This window comes from Mycteria americana, chromosome 2, assembly GCF_035582795.1.
Source record: "Mycteria americana isolate JAX WOST 10 ecotype Jacksonville Zoo and Gardens chromosome 2, USCA_MyAme_1.0, whole genome shotgun sequence".
NCBI lineage: Eukaryota > Metazoa > Chordata > Aves > Ciconiiformes > Ciconiidae > Mycteria > Mycteria americana.
In genome coordinates, this window is record NC_134366.1 from 70,170,803 (window position 1) to 70,190,894 (window position 20,092).

General features: G+C 39.6%; 1 protein-coding gene across 2 annotated transcripts in view; it reads right to left on the minus strand.

Moving 5' to 3' along the window:
- Nucleotides 1–20,092, minus strand: part of TPK1 (thiamin pyrophosphokinase 1) — a 312,492-nt gene that overhangs the window by 127,373 nt on the left and 165,027 nt on the right. The gene's annotated exons all lie outside the window — the stretch shown is intronic.

Below are 20,092 nucleotides of genomic sequence, written 5' to 3' on the forward strand. Positions count from 1 at the left end.
AGTGAGCCCTGGGTGATCAGTAACTTCCAGGATCAGGTCCCAGGAAAATGACTGTCCTCTCTGGTGCTACTGTTACTACGTTTCTGCTACATATATTCAAATGTGTATAAATGTAAGCATACAAAAGTGCTCAAGCTTCCTGGAACCAGTGCAGTTGTACTAGTTAATTTGGAGTGATACAACAACAATTTCCTTGCAGTGGATGTGAGCATGTTAAAGTGGAGAAAAGCAGGAGTTCAGATTTCTTAATTGAGAGCTAAAGCAATTGCTAAGCCCCTGATAAAAAGCTGAGTAAGGAAAAGTGGAGTATATCTACCACATAAAGTCACTAATTCAAAGAGGTTTCAAGGATACAAAATACCCAATACAGCATCATAAATTAAAATAAGAACCATTCACACTGGATTTAGAGGTTCCCTCTCCTACCACTTCAAGGTCCCCTTAAAAGCCTCCTAGCTTTGTCTTTATCTGACAGATTTTATGTTTCTGCTATATACAATAACAACTGATAAGAGAAAAGCATTCAGACTACAGAATCTTTGTATGTGTGCCTGTGTGTATAAAGTACATTGTTTTGTTACATCAGAAAAAAATCCAAAAATATTAAAGTTGCCTCTACCTTAGTGGTAAAAATAAAGGTACAGAACACAAAACTTCCCAGATCAGTGCATGGATGGAGTTTAGTGGATAGCATGCAACAAAATAATGAGCCTCCAACAGGAAGATATACACTATCACTGAAATGCTTCCCCGCACAGCCAGAATGCATATAAAAATCAAACAAAACCATCATGCAGTAGAGGATTTGGATGAAGTGGAAGAGATAAGGAGGAGATAACGGCATGGTTTTTATTATACCTCTTCTCCTCCCTCCTCAAAAACTTCTGAAAGGAAACCTGGTCAAAAGCAGTAGCCTTTCTGATACCTGATACTGCTCTAAATACCTTTTCAAGTAGTAACAACAGGCCCGCTGAGGTGAAGCATCATATAGCTGCAACAGCACATGTAATCAAAGACCTCGCTTGCAGAAACGATGCTGCTGCCACCACGAAGAGGCTCGGGAAAATACAGCTGGAGCCTGGACTCAGTGCTAAGTGTCAAACAATTTGAAGAGCTGCCATTTCTCCACTCTTCACCAGGAAAGCCCGAAACATAAAATTGGCAGGGGGAGAAGGGACACAAGCCATCTGGAGTCTGCAATGAACATGGGAGTTGTGCAACGCTAGCCAGAGACACCAAGGGAGCCCAAGAAATGTATAGGGATGTTCAGGCCCACCCAGAAAGCTCACAATTGGATCTGAAAACTACTGGAAATAATTTGTTAATCAAAGCCACTCTAAATGAAAAGATGTCTCATTCACTAAAAATGGGGTGCTCTCAGACAGTCTCGTTATCGGCATTGATAGTGGCAAGAGAGACCAAGCTGTGAGCAACTGTGAACAGATAGAACCTCCCTGGTCTTTCACAATCAGCCTTTGAACAGCACAAGAATGTGATAGATGAAGACTAAATCTATGGCAGGGACAGCTACTGCTGAGCATGGGGGAAGAGACAGAACCTGAGTTACCAGCTCTAAAATTAGCAGTAGAGAAGGAAGGTCTTTTATTTTTTGCCAGGGCCATTCCTTGGCTTCACAGTGCTGGCAGAAGTGGCTTATAGATACTGATTTATAAATAAAAGATTTAACTCCCACTCTCCCCCAGCACTTTGAAATACTCCTTCCTGCAGTCACTAACACGCCTGATCTCCTCGGACAGTCAGGTTTTGGCAGCTGCAGGTAGGCTGCAGTTCTGCTTTCCACACAGGGAAGACCAAATTGTCTGGTTTTGTTTTTTTGTTTTTTTTTTTAAGTGATGATCTAAACCAGCTTAAATTATTTTATTATTTATTATTTTATGCTTTCTACTATTAAAAACATTTCACTTGAGGTTAGTACTTGCCTAGCTTCTCAGGATGTTCTTTGATAAGAAAAATATTTCAGAGCAACTACAAGGTACTACCAAGGCAAGATAATGTCAGCATGGTGGCTGGAGAGCACTGTAGGTCATTTACCACAGCTCCAGAAGAAAGCCATGATGCACCACACACAGACATCCTATGTTCAGCCCTGCTACTGTCTTTTACACATATTCACAATAAAAGGCCTCAAATACACGTCACAGAAATGCAATCTAAATGTGTAAATGGGATGTCAAATGCACAATTCATTAAAGGCAGGTTACTGTACCTGTGATACTGATACGAAGAAGGTACTGTGGCATCAGTAACTAAAATGAAACCTGGCTTAACAGTGGTATCCTGAAACTGTTTGCTCACTGTTTGCACCTTTGACACTTTATACAAGTACTGCTGTAGATCATACTGAAAAATGTTGACAGAGTGCCACCATTAAAGCCACCACTTCCTTCAAATTAAACTGTGATTTCTCATTCTCTTTCCACATCAAGCAGATAACAAGTTCTGGAATTGGCAGAGATTTTAGATCCGCTCCTTTTGTCACAATGGCAAAGAGACTGGCATGGTCAGACCGTACTGGGGAAGAGGACAGGCAGAGCACTTGCATCTTCCTGCATCCTCTTTACAGCCTCGCTGGAATTAATATCTGTGCAGTTCATGGTAAGAGAGTTTTAGATAAATCTGTTGCTCCTGATATATCAAATCCAGTATTTTATACCACAGAATTGGACAAAAATTCAAATGCAGTTCTTGTCAACCTTCACCATATTATTCCCAAATGACAAAAATCTTCAAGACAGAGCTTTCTGATGCAGCCAGGGTTTAATGAAAGGACAGTATAACAATTGCAAGATCGGCAATAACGCTTCTAGTTTTACAGATACCTGCTCAACTTAATAACATTAACCTTTGGTACGGAAGTTAAAAAGCCAAACAAATTTAACATTAGGAAAGGTTAGAAAAATCAATACCACACAGCAGGAAAGAAAACAATAGATTGCATCTGATGACGATATAACTTTGCTGAATGATAGGACAAGGCACACAGAATTAGGCTTTGGCTGTTCTGTCTTATTATAGCAGTTATGGGAGGCACATCGCTAAAGAAGGAGGAGTGTGCCAGACACACATAATAGGATTATTGAACCCTATATTTCAGGCAGACACTGAAATCAGACAGGCACTGAAATGTCAATCTGAACATCTCAGCATTTCTCCCATTTTTAGAAATATTATGCATCACAGCATGTTGTGTGTTTGAAGAAAGCAGTGTGTAGGTGTCTATTCCCCCATGTCCTTATTAATCTCTTATTAAAAGAAAGTTATGTTTGTTCTTTCTCTAATCTTTCCGAGCATGAGAATATAATTAGGGCAGAATACATAAAATATCCTAATTTGTACTCTTATCTCCAAGACCCTCCTACAGCAAGACATTCGAGTCTATCTTTTGAAGCCTGTGTCTGGCTGTGCTCACTGAGTGCACCAGTGACGTCCAGTTCAGTCTTTTAACAATTCCTGTTGCACTGAGGCTCAATTTTGAGGTATCAGTCTCAACACAGATGCACTTATGTATAGTGTTAATGGCAGACACAGGAAAACCATATAGCCTCAAGTTAAAAGAGAAGAAGGGAGACAGCTTATAGAGCCTCTCAAAACCACAGCACAGACAAATAAAGTTTAAGGAACCTATAGAAATTAAATGGTATTTCTAAACACTCTCCTTCCCCTAGACCTCACCTGCCCAAACAGTAATGCACCCAGTCAACCCCAACACCTCACAGACCAACTAAGAGCTATAGATTCACAGAACTATTTCAGCTGGAAGGGACTTTTCAAAGTCATCTGGTCCAACCTCTTGCTCAGAGTAGGTTAGATTTGCTCAGGTTGCTCAAGGCCCTTTCCAGTCTAGGTTGAGCAGAATGGAAACTCCACAACTTCTCTGGGCAACCTCTTCCAGTACTTGACTGCTCTTGTGGTGAAATTTTCTTTCCCAATGTCAAACTGGGATCTCCTGTATTGCAAATTGTGGTTGTTGCTTCTTTTCCTATCCCTGATTACCTTAAACAAGAGTCTGGTTCTGTCTCCCCTCTGCCCTCCCATTAGGAAGCTGAAGACAGCAATATGATCTCCCGTTCACCTTTTCTTCTGGAGGCTGAAAAAACCAGTTTCCCTCAGTCTTTTCTCATGTGTCTTCTGCTCTAGACTTCCCTAACATACATTTCCCTTACTTGCACTATATCAGCATGCAATATTTAAACCTCAGAGAGCCCGAAGAGGTCAATTAGCAGCAAGAAGGTAGAGGGTTCCTAGTTCTCTCTTTTTAATGTAAATTTCTGGCCCCAGGGAATTTCAGTCATTTTGCACCTCTGGTATCCTCTTCCACTTTTGCCCACTCGGAGAATAACCCCAAACCTCCACATTCTTCATATACTAGCTGCAGTCACCTGAATGTTTTGAACCCCAAACATTTTCATACCCAAATATGCAGACAAGTCTTTACACTCTGAATTCGACTCAATGCAGCCGATACTGAAAAACAACTGTAGAAGAAAGCATACATGGATCCAACCAAAGTGCTGCTCTAGACCAGGCATCGATGAACAGAAAGGGACCACAGGGTCTGACTGCAGGTCTTGGACCAGGCCTAGCAAAGAAGATAAACACATGGATGCATAATCAAACAAGTTTAACAGATGATAGACATTATGTTCTACCACCTTGTCTATAACAGGAGGGTGGTGTTGTGAGACTAGAGCATTCAATCAGTATCAGAAAGAAAAAAAACTAGTTTGGGAAACATTTCTTGCAGAGATGGCAGTCACCCAGACAGTGGTTATCTTTACTGTTGGCCCAGTGTTTCACAGCTGATCCAAAACAACTCTCCCAGAATGGAAACCAAGTCTAGCATGGGATAAAGATGAAGCAGGCTAGAATGTCACATGAGGTTTCTGAAAACATTTAAAGAGACAGGATTGGAGAAAGACAGACAGAACATCATCATCTAGCTTGAGCTACTGATAGGCATAAAAGCTGCACAGATTTCCTACAGCCTGTAATTTACTGGAGACTGATGTAGTAAGATGGCACCAAAACCACGGAGCTGGTTTATCTCTATGAATCACAAACCAGCAGGAAATTAGTGAATTGAATCCCTTTGCATTTTGGGAGTCGGATGCAAGTATGGAAGGCAAAGCAGTTAAGTTCACTGATTTCTTCTGGGAGTTTCAAATACTGTTGAACAAGTAGTATTGAACAGCTTCTCTTCTGATCAGCTTAATTGTATGAATTGACTTTTGAATTTTGTAGTAGAGAACAAAACAAATGTGTAATTGGTGAAAATGATTTTTGGATATTTAAATAGCCAAAAATACATAATTAAGTGCAATGCATTTTCTTTCAGTTTTTTGGACTCAAATTTGGCTGGCTGCTTGGCATCAGCACAAAGCTAATACTGTACAGATTGCTTGGCCCTCAGTTCTGGGGTGGATGATGTTTTGACTCGTCCAATTGCACATTAAGTGGCGCTACCATTTCAGATTAACTAAAAGAATTTATTAATCATGTTGAAGCATATGCACTGGAAGCCAAATAACTGAAATCCACACTCAAGTGAAAGCCTCATTACTGAAAAACAAACCAAGAATGTTCAGTTTTGACCATCACTTCTAACCTTATGTAACACCACTTGATTTATTAAACAAGTGCTATCTGGTGGCATGAAACAAAACCAGTAAATATATGTAAACATATGCACACCTCCGCAAACCAAAAGCTACATGAACTTGTCAAATTTGACAAGCGTTAAAAAAAAAAAAAAAAAGAAGAGCTCTGTAGTTGAAACTTTGACTGCAACAGCTGCAGCCTCTCCTCCCTTCCCCTATTTCTATTTTGATACGGTCTTTTTCAAAGTATATAAAATGTTTCCTGTTTTTGTTTTTAATGAGGCAGCATGTGGCTTCTGGTAGAGGATAGCTTTTTTTATACCATACATTTGATGTTGAGATAGCAGCAATGAAAGAGTTCTTCTGCATTAATTAGGTTGCCCCCTTTCAAAAGAAAAGTCTATTGTTCATGAAATCATGGCAATTACTTAAAATGAACAAAATATGAGTCTGTTTAGTTGTTATTTGACCAATACCAAAGAAAGCCAACATGCCTTCTTTGCTACCTATAACGAACTGAAAAGCAGAAAACCAAAGGTTTCTAAATCTAAGAAGCCAAAGCCAAGCAAAAAATCCTCACAAATTTAAAACAAACAAACAAACAAAAAACAAACAGCACAGTTAACATTCAAGTTGCTGGATAAATTCCCAGTATTTATCTGTACTGGAGCAAATTCTTCTGATTTATTAAGTTTGCTGAATGAAAGCAAACATCTTAAATACTCACCACAGGTCAGAAAGTGCAATGAAATATACACCATTGCAACACCTTTATCAGAAGGTCACTAACATCTTTTAAAACTTTTAAATAACCAAACGGAAACATAAGAGTGTTGCATGAGAAAACTGAGGTAGAAAGGTCTGTCAGGAGCTGCAGTCTCATATATACAACCCGTATCTCTTCATACCCATTTCTGGCATTTAAACAGTAGACCTACATTTGTACATCCCTGTGCAACCGAGACATGTTATTTCTCCAAGCTGATGATTAAAACTGAGCACAGCGCAGCAGTGACAGCCACCTGCTATTTTTGGATCTTCTCTGAAATTTCCCTTATGTGCCCTTCCTTGTCTGAAAAACAAAGGTTCAGAGAGAGGAGTTTTAATTGATGGTCAGGCTCCTTCTGTAATCACTGCTGTGAAAAGCTTTTGTCTACCAAGCTGATTAGGCCCTTTGGATCCTAACCTATTGATAGGACTGATTATGGTACCTTGCTTTTCTTGGAAAGTAACTCGGAAAGAGGAATTGCTACTCTATCTGTGTGCATTTATGTACGAAGATATGAGGTAACTCGTGTAAGGGAAATCAGAGTGCTGGAATAGCACCAGTCTCTGACAGAAGGGAAGCACATGCCACTGATTGTAGACAGCATAAGCCACTACCCAGTCGTGTCAATGAGAGTCTTTTTTTTTTTGACTTGGATGCACTTTGAACCAAGACTAAGAACTATCTTGTTTCTAAAATGCTGTAACTACACTTAAATACATATTAAAACTATCTTTGGCACTCGCACCACTGACAATGCAATTAAGAGTCAAGCACTCTCCTGCAATAAAGCAGGAAACAGAAAAGCTGCCCCAACCACAAATCCTATGGCCCAAAACACTGAAGAAATAGGGCATGCAGTATTCCTTGCAATTCAACCATTTGAGGTAGCTTTTATGAGGTGGGAGGGAGTGAGAGAGGCTACCTGCATTTCAAATCCCACACCACTTTATGCACAGTAACCAAACAGGTTTTTGTTTTGGTTTTTGTGTTTTGTTTTGGTGGTGGTTGGGTGTTTTTTTTTTTTTTTTTAATTAAAAGGGCTTCAGGTTAACAGCTTTTGCTTTTTATCACGTAGGATGACAGATACTCTAAAGAACTAAAGTTAATAAGCAGACACTGTATTTGAATCGACTTCAGTTTCCAGACTGATAGCCAATTCTCAAGATTCATCTCAAGGTAAGAAAAACAAGGAGAAAACAGCAGGGCTTGTACTGGAGTGTTTTCAAGGATTTGGGCTGGCAAATTTTAGCCATCCTAAACGCTATATTAATATGATCCTTTGCCAGCAACGTAGGGGCCCGAGAGCACTGTGACTGTGAAAAATGCATAGAAAATAGCAAAAGAGATGTTAACCTGGATGGCATAAAATTCCCTGCAAGGTACTTCTAATCATTAAGCTTATTTAAATATATATGACCAGTACAGCTAGTCTGTCTCTCTCTTGCATTCAGACAGGCTTTATGCAAGAGAATTCTTGTTCCTTAGGTAGTATCTGCCAGTATGTCCTTAGTTTCAGAGATATGTAATTGATTTGAAAAGAATTTGCATTGTGAGAGTGGAGCTGCATCTCAGATATCAATCACTGGACAGAATTGAGACCAAGCCCCAAATGTGCGCTATGCTCACAAAAAAAGGTACTTTCATACACAACTGTCTACATGTACAAGATGAGTACAAAGGGATTTGAAGATTTTGATTACCTAAAGAGAGCAAATTGAAAAGAGAAATATCCTCCTATTGTGGATAAAACTCCAAAATTTGTGCTATCAATACAATTCAGTAGCTTATTTTTCTTTTTGGTATTGGGGTATTAACAAAAATAGCAAGATTAGTCCCAAGACTGATCCTTCAGGAAAGTCACTGATCACTTCCCACTGCTTGTTAGTTTTCTTATGAACAGCTGGCTGCCTTTAATATGTGTATTAAGTTCTAACTTGGCTAGGTATGTGACCAGATAATACTCTTTTTTTTTCCTTGTTATTGTTCTGTCTGACAGTTTCTAAAACCTCTCAGCCTCAGCATAAGAGCTGTATGTCACAAGGAGTAGAAGAAACTTTCTGTAGGGGCAGTTTATTCATTGTCTAGAATACTCCATCATTTCAGGATCCTCTCATATAGATCAAAAGGAGAATGCTAGACTATATGTATCCTTAGACCAATTCAGGTCAGCTTCTGTGTTCAACATTTTAAATGATATGCCTGGCCCCTCTTCTTCCTCCTTTAGTTTTGCAACCTTCTTTCTGGTCATATTTCTCCTTCTCTATGAAGGGAATAGCTAATTTAAATTTATGGATGTCTCCTTTGCTTTCTCTAGGCAGATCATCTAGGACAGGCAGACGATATAACATTTCCAATATGTGCTGGTGCCTGAGAAAGGCAGCAGGTTTACATCGCTGAAAACTGGGTATCTCCCAGCACTGCTATACCGTGCTTATATATTTATAGGATACCAAAACCAGTAATGCAGAGTGAAGTTAATATTTGTTGTTAACCACACATACTCCATGTTAACTATGGCAGAAAATTAACACATAAAAGAGATGTTGCTTTTGGGAAGTAATTGGAGGAAAGTTCCTATCCCATGCTTCAACAGATTCTCATGTCCGTACCAATGTTGTAAAGGGTGCCAAAGTCAAAGGGCACATTGCTATTTATTTAGCTATAGTGTTTTGTACTGAACTGAACTTTATGGTCCAAGAATTATGAAGATTGAATAGATTTTGCAAATGCCTAATCTCCATGTAGACCAGTGGAAAGAGGTTTCCTAAATTCAGAGGAAAATTAAATTAAATTGGTCTGTATTTCAACAAGTGATATTGCAAAGCTAACAGCAATGAAAATAAAAATAATAACAACAGCAACAACTACCTCCTAGCTTTACAATCCTTTTCCATCAAAGATCACCAAACCATCTGGGAGCAATGAACACAAGTAACTGACATGCTGACATTTTGACAGACATAAGGCAAAGCTCAGGAAAATTAAACCACTGCCCAGCAGAGCAGTTCTGACTTCATCACTAGCAAGTGTTCCACTGAGTACGAACACATTTCCAAGTGAAATTCAGGATATTTGCTATATTTCCACATAGCTGAAGAAGATTCTTGAATAATAAAAGGTCACACATCATATTCACACAGTTGCTGCATTTTTGATTTGTGGAGGGCTTCAACTACTCTGAACTGAAATGCGAGGTTCCTGAACAAACATTCAGTCTTTAGGCCTGAGAGCGCTTGATTACTTGGTAAGCTGGAAACCAGTTTTATCTTCCAGGTATACACTTCAAGGCCTGCTTTTTCAATAGGCAGAGGTTGTAGGTTTAGAAGCAGGGAACACCCTGCAATTGGGCTGTACATCCTTCTCCCCATCTCTCTTTCCCACATGATACATAAACAACTACTCAGGGGACTGTTCAGTTAGATATCAGAATATCCTGATCAGAAAATGTACTGAAAATATTTCCATTGCGCATGTGAAACGCTTCAAGCTTTGAACAAGTGACAAACATTACATCAAACAAAATAAATAATGTGTAGCCAACTAGCAGCAATGACTGCAAGCAATATGAGCTTTGCAGTAAGAGATTTTGCATTGGTATACCCTAGGTCTCTCCTAGTAGGATATTCCTTTGCTTTATATAGACACAGTGATTTCTGAAGTCAACCAGTGTCACTTCTAGCTCTCCTTACAGATAGATATGGTCCCTGGCAAAGCCAAGCTAACACAACATAATAGATACAGACATTACAAAAGGCACTATACAGTCATCTTCTTGTTCTAACAGAGGCTGTTTGGAACCCACTCTACTAACCATCCTGCGAGCTGTGATCCATCGTAGTCCACTGGATAGGTTATTTTAAGGGATATAAGTCCATCTCCAGAAAGCAGGGGTCCCAGTGTGATCCCTATTAATGCTGTAGTGTATGCCTTAAGTGAATTACCCTGAGCAGACATCTATGTGAAAGATCAGATCCCATGATCGTCCCCAACATGACTGAGAGAAGAATTTGGCCTCGTGTATCTGTTGTTGACAAAGGGCAAAGGAACAGTCAGGGCACATTCATAATTCAAAATGCAAGCCGCAGCCATTTGTGCAAAGAGCTGTAACTGGTTTGCAGGAACTGAATGCAGCAAAAGCAGAGTTACATCTTGTACTAAAATACGAATGCAAGTGTCGAAAGGAGCTGGGTGCACACACGAGGGCAGACTGGCCTAACAGACTATCTGGAACATGCAAGGATGCAAGACAAGCCATTTCCTTGACTGCTCCCTAGACAAAGCATAAGGCTTAGGAACACCCTGCTGTGCTTTGAGCTTCCCATCAGTTATACAGGCTAACATGATTGCTGTGTGAACCTAACCTAACATTCATTGATACCAATACTCAGGACAGTAAGGCACAATATAAAATTTCCATAACGCCCTGTTCTAACACATAATCACATATGGGAGCTTCTCCTTTTCTGCTTTCCTTCATTCTACCCATCCTCTATTTTAAACTACTGGTGTTAGAAACAAAAGAAAAAAAGATATCAGGACCTGCTTGTGCATTTTGATCAGAGATCTAAAAAAAGCTTACAGCTTCAAAAAGCTGTGAGAATCACAGAATCACAGAATCGTATATGTTAGAAAAGACCTTTAAAACATCAGAAGCTCAGCAGGGCTATATGTGCACATTTTGAAGAGGCAATTTTAAATTTTTTTTAGCTCATGCAAGTCTTCCACACATATTGATTATTTTGACTGAACCTTGCCTGAGCTGTAAGTCTGAAGCAGATCCACGTGGAGATAGCAGCAAGATATGCAGATACATACTCCCCCAAATTCTGAAGTTTTCAGAATATTTGGCCCTTTTCCAGCTGGGGTTTGCAGACAATGGTTATGTCTCTACCATAGTCAATGCTGTGATTGCAAACTGGAGTGGACCTAACCAAGCTTTAGTGGGCAACAAAGCTCAGCTTAGGCTCTACCTGAAAGCCTCTGTCTTCTCTGGTGGGTTTTATAGTCTAAACAGATCTAAATACTGTCACTGCTCCTGGGAGACCAACTAGCTAGTTCAGAGCTAGGTAGGTTTTCCCAACAACCAAGTTCACGGTTAGGCAGGTTATGTCTGCACTGAGCAGGCACAGAACAGCCCTATGAGCAAATCAATGCCAGACCTTACTCTACCACTCAAAAGCCTCTTCCTGGCAAAGCAGTTTCAAGCAGCGATGAACATTAGTGACTGCCCTTTAACCCATTCTGTTAAAGATTTGTCAGACATTTCTGAAGGTATGAGGACAGTTGCAAAGAAAACACTTTCTAAACGTTTTCCAGGGCTGGATTTGCTGTGAGAAGGCAATTAATACACTAATTGGATGATAAAACATGGAAATTAAACTAACTTTTTCAGTTATCCTGTCCATCTTTCTGAAGAGAAAGTTTTTCTCCAGAACACTCTCAAGTGTTGTGTTCAGTTTAATAAAAAGATTTTGCAAGCCTCAGAGGTTTTGCTTCTTTCCAGCAGAAAACTGTATATACCACACCACAACGGATCCCGCTAGGTGTTTCTCCTGATATTTACCCAAAGTCTTTTATTCAGCCATATCCCCCCTTGCACGTAGGTGTTACATAAGTATATCTCCCCAGCCCACGTGATGCCCAGTTACACTCTCTTTCCTAATCTTTCTTCAAACTCATGTTTCAAAATCCCTAGCATCCAGACAGAGAAAACATAAAGGTAAAGCAAATACACAATTAATACCTCTGGTATATACAAAGCAGCCTTTCTCTACTGACAGAAGGCATTAGAGCTGCTCTCCTTTTTGCAGGAACTCATTGTGCTTTTCCTTACATAATGGGATGGCAGTCCTATGCCTGAATTGGACCACAAAAATTATTTGTGTTGAAAGGCTTTGCTTTTCAAGCTGCAGATCATATGCTAAATGTCAACAGATTCCAGTCAGACACTTAACAGTTTTCCCCTAAACAAGCAAAAACTCCCCCTACACCTTTCATTCCATGTCTGCCTAATTACTAGTTGTCCACCCATGGCATCTGGAGACAATGCCCTACTTTTACTATTCATTGCAAATTAGTCATCTCTTTGCCAGTCTTCAGTTTTATACTCCACATCCAAAAGAATCAGAAGGAAATTGTCTTGCGATCAAGGCACTGAGACAATGTTCATCAACTAAGGGTTCAGCCACTGATGCTGCCACGGGAATCTCGCACGATCTGGGCAAGCCGTCAGTGCACAGCCCCACTGTCATGTTCAGGCACTAAATGGTTCCTAGCTTCTGTGGGTGTTAGGCTTTGATTTTGGCATCTCTCCATCTCAGTCCTGCAAGTGTGCAATAAATTAATACTTCTAGCATGCACTGTGAAAGTAAGTGAATAAGCATTCAAGAGGCAGTCTATATGGCGGCACGAACCATCATGATACAGACTTGTAAGGTAGCCATAATCCTAATCAGATAAACAACTGCTTAAGGCAAATGCTCACCTCTCCTCCACAATTTTGAAGACATAGCCATGCATGAACATCTGTGCTTTTCCTATATTAAAATTCTTTAAATACTTAATTTCTTCACCTTGACTTTTACAGAAAAAAAGAAGTTAGCATAAAAAGGTAGCAATCGTCTTCTATTCTGCATCCCCATTTTAGCCATCATATAAGCTTTTGCTTCCTTTGGAAAGTCAAAAACTAAGCACTCTAGAATTACATGCTGCATCAAGTAAAAATAAAAATACCACAACAGAGGAAGGATGCGACTCACTTATTTTTTTATTTGAATGAATCACATTGGAGACCCACAGTGGAAATGGTTTTGCAGCAGATTTACAGCAAAAGCTGTTTTTCCAATCAAATTCTTCACTATGAGGGTGGTGAGGCACTGGAACATGTTGCCCAGAGAAGTTGTGGATGCCCCGTCCCTGGAAGTGTTCAAGGCCAGGTTGGATGGGGCTTTGAGCAGCCTGGTCTAGTGGAAGGTGTCCCTGCCCACAGCAGGGGGATTGGAACTAGATATCTTTAAGGTTCCTTCCAATCCAAACCATTCTATGATTCTATAATTACATTATTACCAGGTGAAAGAAGATAGTTATTTACTACTTTCTTCATGTAAACTTGAAGAACCACTGTTACACTTCTAGATATTTTATGTGAAGTCAGTAGTTTTATTCCCTAGATACTTTAACTCTTTCTACCTTTTCTGAGCACATAATGCAAATGAAATTCAAAACTGCAGCTTTCAATTGGGTAGTTTTTTGAATGTGACAGTCTAACACTAAAATTGGTACCTGAATACAGTCTAGTGGAAAGTAAAATACATTGTTTTTAATGGATTCACTGGAAAAAAAACTAAAACCACCGTGATCAATTCATTCAAATTATTATTAAGCAAGTAAAGGATTTGGCTGGATTGTTAAAATGGAAGTAAAAGAGACCTACCACAGACTTAGGTAAGAATATACCATGAGAGAAAAACTTTGTGTTCGGTAAGTTTTGTGAAAGACTGTAACACATCTCTTCTGACAGTAGGAGCATTTTCCTTCATTCCTACCAAGCTCTGCCAAAATATTGCTAATATTAAACTTCAAACAGTGCTATAGCACCAGACATTTTAATTAACTGCTTATTGTTCCAAATTATTTGGCGGAGAGTGAACAGAGCTCATTTTAAAAGGAGCTAAGATTATAATGTGCAAGAAGAAATAGAGGCCCTCATTCAAGAAGAATTAGTAGGTCACTGTAAATAACATCTGCACACTTACTGTAAATCATTTTGGTGACAGAAGGTACTGCCATGCAGTCTGATCAACATTACCAATGAAGCACAGCCAATTATTTTGATATGTTTGTATGACAGATTGCTGTTATTATTCAACATTAGGATGTCTGATGTAGTTGCATAGGGCTGCCATCCTCCAAAATTCTTGTTTTATACTCTCAAAAAAGCATCTCTGCAAAAATTAAATTGAGGTGAGAAATAGGGATGATGGTTTTCTTTCACTTGCATCATGTAAAGTTCAACTTCAAGCCACATCTTCTCTTAACTTCTAGTAATCTGTAACTCATCTTGAAATCTATACAAATTATCTTGTGCCATACCTTCAGCACATTCCATCATCACCGCTGTCTGCAACCAGAACTCAAACAACATCTATACATGATGCAACACTGAACCAAGCTTCCTCCTCCTGCTGAGCTGGAACAACTAAGAGCAAGATCTCCCTTTGCTTCACGAAAATACGCCATTTTCTCTGAGTTTTTGAGCTGACAAAGCACAGTTGTTTTATCTACAGATCTATAGATAAGATCTACAGATCTACAGCAAAAGGGCCACAGTAATTCCGGTCAAGTTCTGTTGCTGCTGTTAGGCCAACACTGGTGCAGAGCTTCTAGTCTGGGGGACAGGAGACTTCCACAATCCTTGAAAGACCCTCTTAGACTTGAGGGCCAAACAACTATACTTCAAAGAATTCAGCTGTTTCTTTCTGAAGATGTGGAAGATTAGAAGCAATGTATATAAATAAAGAATTTAGCCAGCAATAAGCAGACAATAGAAACATATGCCAGAAGACACTGCTGCACAGACTGTCCTAGGGCTGGCAAAGCAGAGGACATACCTGTGAAAGTGTGAAGGCAGTAAGAGAGTCCCAAACACTACAGCCATTTGCTACTGAGATTTGCATCATTCCATGTTCATCTTTCATTTCATTTTTCATGGTATCTCATATGTTTTGAGTAAATAATGAATTATTGTCCTCAGATAATTATTTTTACGTACCACATTCATCTCAATGGGAGTCCTGCAAGCACTGCCAACCACTGCCAATCACTCTGTTGTGAACAGCCCATCTCTGAGAAGGCTGATGTGCTGCCTGCTTCTCTTATCCAATTTTCTTTCTTTAAAAGCAGTGCACCTAATAGCTATTTAATATTGAATCCCCCTATCATCTTGAAAATCTCCAGTGATTCAAACAGAAGCTAATGATCTGAGAGGATATTCCTGCTGCACCACCCAGATCTCACTTTTTCCTCTTCCATTCCAAATATTCAATTATTTGATTTCCCATGTTTCAACTCACTAACCACGTTCTTATATTTCTTGCTCAGAAGCAGAAATAAAGACAGTATAAAATGCAAATTGTGAGGAAAGTAGCAACCCATTGCTCCCCACAGTGGCCTTTCCCTATTCACCAGTGACTCATTCCTGTTCTTCTTAGTTTCTCTGCCCAAACCTTTTGGTCAAAAAGCTGTTTCAGACAGTATCCACTGTGTCAGTACCTCAGCCCTCCAGCCAAGCTGTGGCAAAGGCCAGCCCCTTTGTAGGACAACCGCATCCCAAAGCAAAACAAAACATCACAGCAATGAAAGCCATACTCTGGCCCAGCTTGCAGCTGAATGTGGTCCCTCCAGCGACCTTTCCAAGTTCCCCACGTTGGCCCCTCCTGGCCTGACAAGCAGCCAGGGTAACTGGGGTTCCCATCACCAGCTTGTTCTGTCACCAACAGCAACTGTCACTCATCCTCCCGGTCAGCTCTGAAATGAGCCCACGTTTTTAACACTTGGAAGATGTCGCCAACCTCTGGCTTGACATTATCAGGAGAAACAACTGGATGGAGCAGACTGAGCCAGATGCTGATTAGTACAGTATTGAGCCTGTACATCACAGTACAAGGAGGGGGAAATGGAAGAAGACATACAGACACATATACCCTACCTAACCCCTGAGGATCTCCTTTACTCAGTTTTTCTTAGTGAAAGGAGATGAATGCATGAATCAACTCTCAAGAAGTACTGAATGAGGCAAGCCCACAGCCTGTGGAAACAATAGAGCGAAGGCAAGAGTCCTTGGCCAGTTTCTGAAAACCTCTGACAAGGCATCTTGTGTTGGAGGGAAAACAGAGCCTTCACCTAAATGGGGAGCACAGCCCCCTCTGGAATTGCTCTTTTCAAAACAGAGTAAGGGACAGTGGGGAGAGGCAGAGAAGAAAATGACCTAAACATATGGGGCTCACAGGTACTGTGACACCACAAATGATAATAAAAACATCATACATTTGACTTCTAGATTAAGTGCGGGGATGTACAATGAAATCAATAAAGCAAAAAGGACAAGGGAATCAAAGTATTCAGAAATATACAGGCATGGATCAACGAGTTAATAAATTGGCCTAGCAATGTTGGACAAAGGGTCCTTGCAAAGCACCCCTGATAAACTGAAATTGCTAGTAATAATCTGTATTATCCCCTTTCCTATTAACTGTGCCTTCACCCTAAACTAACATCATCCCTTCCTCTGTTATTGATTTATCTTGGGCCACCCTTCTTCTGTACAGAGATGCAAAATAGCATTGACAGGATTAAATCAAGCACCTGCTTTTAAGTAAGCTATTAGTAAAACACTAGGGAGGCAGGGGGGTGGGGAGAATAAACACTGTCTGTTTGTACCACAACAGTAGCTTTTCTTTCTCAGTAGTATGCTTATAGACATGGCTTTTTTGGCTGAAAAATGAATCACAGCAGACTTTATTACTTCCCATACTATAGAATGATAAAGACGACTAGTGGAATAATTACATTATGATGTAATTACACATAGTAACCAATTGTCAAGGGCATGGCAATGCTCTGGAAGTACTTTGAATTCTAAATATTCTGCGTATTTCTCAGGCAGTTGTTAAGGGCTGTCCTGTATTGATGATTGCCAGCCTACTACCTATAAGCACAAGACAAGTGAAACCCAAGTGCACAAGCAGCGCTCCCTCCATGCCAGCTCTGTGCAGAACTGTTGCAGACACCTTTGCGTTATGTTCTCAGGCTCGGGAGCACTGCGGGTCATGCTGCTGACACACTCGGGTCAATCAGGATAAAGTCATCCCAGGGGACACCTAATCAAGTTGGCCTCAAACTTGGAAACAAAGCCTGTGCTGGCAGGGGAGGCTGGGAAGAAGAGGAGAAAGGAGAAAATTCAAGGAACTTTACTAGTGACTCTGATGGAATTTAGCCAGAAGCATTAAGCTTGACAGCCTGCAGTACAACCAGAAACATCAGACAGACAATTGGTTCTGGAACCAGCATGGCAAGGAAACATATTTGATCAGGCAGAAATTAATAAAATAAATTAAAAAAAGAAATCAAGATTTCTTTCATTGTCTCTCTTATCCTCCCTACGACTCTATAACCATGTCCTATCTTAGTTGAAGAAAATGCATTACCTCTCTTTGCACTGTGTTTCTACAGTACCTGGCAAAAGGGTAACATAAATAATAAATAGCAATAAAATATCAATCACAACTACAGGCTTGTAAGCCACTCCATAACGACAAACAGGACATTTGATGTGGAAGCTGCTTGATATAGAAGGACACAAGAGAGAACAGATAAAAATCTGCATCTGTCTACAGAAAAGATGCATCTCTGCTTCACTTAATTTCGAGTACAATTCTTTCAGGATACTCAAACAGACTAATCAGATTAACGTATCTGTAGACTGTCCTGTATGATGGATTGTCTGAATTTCTTAGCTAAAATTTGCATGAAACATGGTGGCCGGTTTGTCTGGAGGTCAAACAGGAGATTTGATCTGAAAATTTTGTTTGCACTTTTTGTAGTTCAAAGGCACAAAGGTTTGAAGTTCCACTGTAAAACATACATTCACTGTAGTAGTCGTTTACCTGGATTAGTAAATTTAGTTAAGTGAAAAGTGAACTTCAGCTCTGCAAGTATGAAGATTCTTATTTTCCATGAAAAAATCCAGTGTTATGCCTTACATTGCACATACCAGCAGTTAGAAAAATGCAGGTCAATTAATTAAAAAAATGCATACGCTAACATTGTTAGTTTATTGAATATTTGAAAAACAATGCCTAAGATCTGAATCTATGAATCAGATATATGTTGATGTAAAAATTTAGGACATATGCTTTTGCGCTACTAATTCTAGCTTTTGCTGTATTCTTTAGAAATCACCAAGAAGCCTATCAGATTTGGGGGAAAAAAATCCTGGAACAGTATTTGTGGCAATAATCAACTTAATTTTCCAATACTGAAAAAGGGATGTTGGTATCAACATTAAAATTAGGCCCATTCTCATCCTACATTATTTAACAAGATTTAATCTATCAATTGTCAAATTAACCAATAAAGTCATTAAAATGAAATACACATTCTCTCCACAACAGATGCAAATCACATCAGGTCATATTAAACTGGCTATTAAAGACATGCAGAAGAAAAATAACCCAATGATTGTAGAATCCAGTTTTGCTTCTAGACTATTTATTATTGCAGATTAAACAGGTTTAAAAACCAAACAAAATCGCCTGCACTGTTTATGTTTAATGATTAGAATTACAACTTGAAAACCATATGCCTGAATTCTGTTCTTTAGAGTCAAGCTGGTTTCACCAAGGTCACAGAAGCATCTAAACTGATGATCCAAAAAAGGCAAAAAATTATCTTCCAAAAGAAAGCCTCTTTCTCAGTAGGTTGTCACAACTAGCTCAACCCAGAAAACAGTTTTGTTGTTATTCTTAAATGACATGACACACTTACCCTCCCAGACATCTCTGTCTAAACATGCTTTTAGTCAGATTATTAACTTTATACAGCTTTTTATTTTTCTAGAAAATGGTGAATGATGACTCTCATTCACCACATGATCAGTTTTTGATGTTTCTCCTTTTTTTTAAATCAAGCTGCTTTCAGATGGAATTTGGAATCAAATTAAAATGCACACAACCACCAATTCACATTTTTAAAAGCAATGAAAGATTTTCATTAAAATCTAGAACAGGTAGGACTGTCCTGTCTCATCAAATTCAATCTAGTGCTGCCACAGAAAACATGTCACGAAATACTTCTCATAAACTTCCTAGCATCCATTTTAAAATCACTCAGGCTTCTTCTTCCCCAACTAAAATCTCCTGGCAGGCTCATTAACAGCAGACATCTAATTTGCAGCTTGATTTTATTTGAATGGATCTTAAATCAATATTATTTTTATCTTCTCCAACCCTAGTGTTTAGCCCCTTTATATATTTATTTTACTTTAATTTCATTAGGCTAAACAAGACAAGCTCTTTTAGCCTTTTCTCATAAAACAGGCTGTTGAGCCCCCTGCTCATTTTAGCAGGCATTTTTTGAGCCTGCTTCAGGCTCAGGTTCATGTTTCTTGGAGATGGGTTATCAGAGTTGCACATGGTGTTCCAGGGGCGGCATCAAAACCTTCTACAGTGGCACTAAAAGAGATCCTACTGCTGGCTGTGAATCCTTCCTTCATCAGGGGATCATCCTTGCTCCTGCTGCTGCCATATTGCGAAGGGAGTACACACATCTCCAGTGTCATTAAGACTGTATCTTCTCCTGCACATGTAATTGTGAGCCTGAGCTGTGATATTTGGAAATTGAGTCTCCTGGCCCTGCTTTTATGTCCAAACCATCATGCTAACAGGAGGGTTAGCAGGCTTGTCATCCAGTGTGTAGCTGTCACCTTCTGATAACAACAGTGATTTTCACTTCCATGTCCTCCTCCCCATTAGCCGGCGTGCTTTTCCTCAACTTCTACTCTGTCCTCTTTCCTAAAAACATAAGACAGGTATAATTTTGCCATGGAGCGTAGTAAAATGCTAATCTTGAACGACCATGCTGTCCTCATGGCTCAGTTTGACCACTTCATCTTTCTGCATTTTCTAGGTAACTAAAGTACCCATTGCTA